Here is a 579-nt window from a genome sequence, read left to right as displayed (position 1 = left end):
GACACCATCATAGGAGTTGCTGAGTTTCTAGCTGAGTTCGGTTCCTCTGCCCCGCGCTAGCAGGAGTCAGCCTCTGGGCCCCTCCTGCTCACCCTCCGGGGTGAACGCCAGCGCAAATGTTCTTGTTGCTTCTCTCCGCAGCAGTATGGGGAGAGTGACCACCACCAGAACCCCCTTCACTATCAAAGTTTTATGTCCGTAGGTTCCACATTAAATGGTTCCATTGACTAGATCCAACCTATAGGCCATTGGTTGCTAACTTCTCTTATAACATCTATAGCAGGGGTAGGCAATGTTTTTTGGCCAGAGTGCCGAAAAACACCACAGTGCCTACCTCGCAAGGTGCCAGAGTGCCGGCATGGCAGAAAAACAAAATGAGGGCAAGGGGCACATGGCAGGATGCCCTGCTTGTGCCCCTCGCCCCCCACCCAAAGGCCCTGCTCCACAGCCTGGGTTCTGTGGCTGCCAGCAGCAACCCCGGCTCTGGGTAGCTGCTAGAGCCTGGGCTGCTCCCAGCAGGGCTTGCAGCATCCCAGCTGCCTGCTGGGAGCAGCCTGGGATACCAGCTGGACCCAGCTC

General features: G+C 57.2%; 1 protein-coding gene across 1 annotated transcript in view; it reads left to right on the top strand.

Annotated features, from left to right (window-relative positions):
- Positions 1–579, top strand: part of VPS4B (vacuolar protein sorting 4 homolog B) — a 45,686-nt gene that overhangs the window by 5,409 nt on the left and 39,698 nt on the right. The window lies entirely within an intron of this gene.

The sequence above is a fragment of the Gavialis gangeticus genome, unplaced genomic scaffold (genome assembly GCF_001723915.1).
Source record: "Gavialis gangeticus isolate Ggan-Ray unplaced genomic scaffold, GavGan_comp1, whole genome shotgun sequence".
In the NCBI taxonomy this organism is placed as follows: Eukaryota; Metazoa; Chordata; order Crocodylia; family Gavialidae; genus Gavialis; species Gavialis gangeticus.
This window is presented reverse-complemented; position numbering and strand designations above follow the sequence as displayed.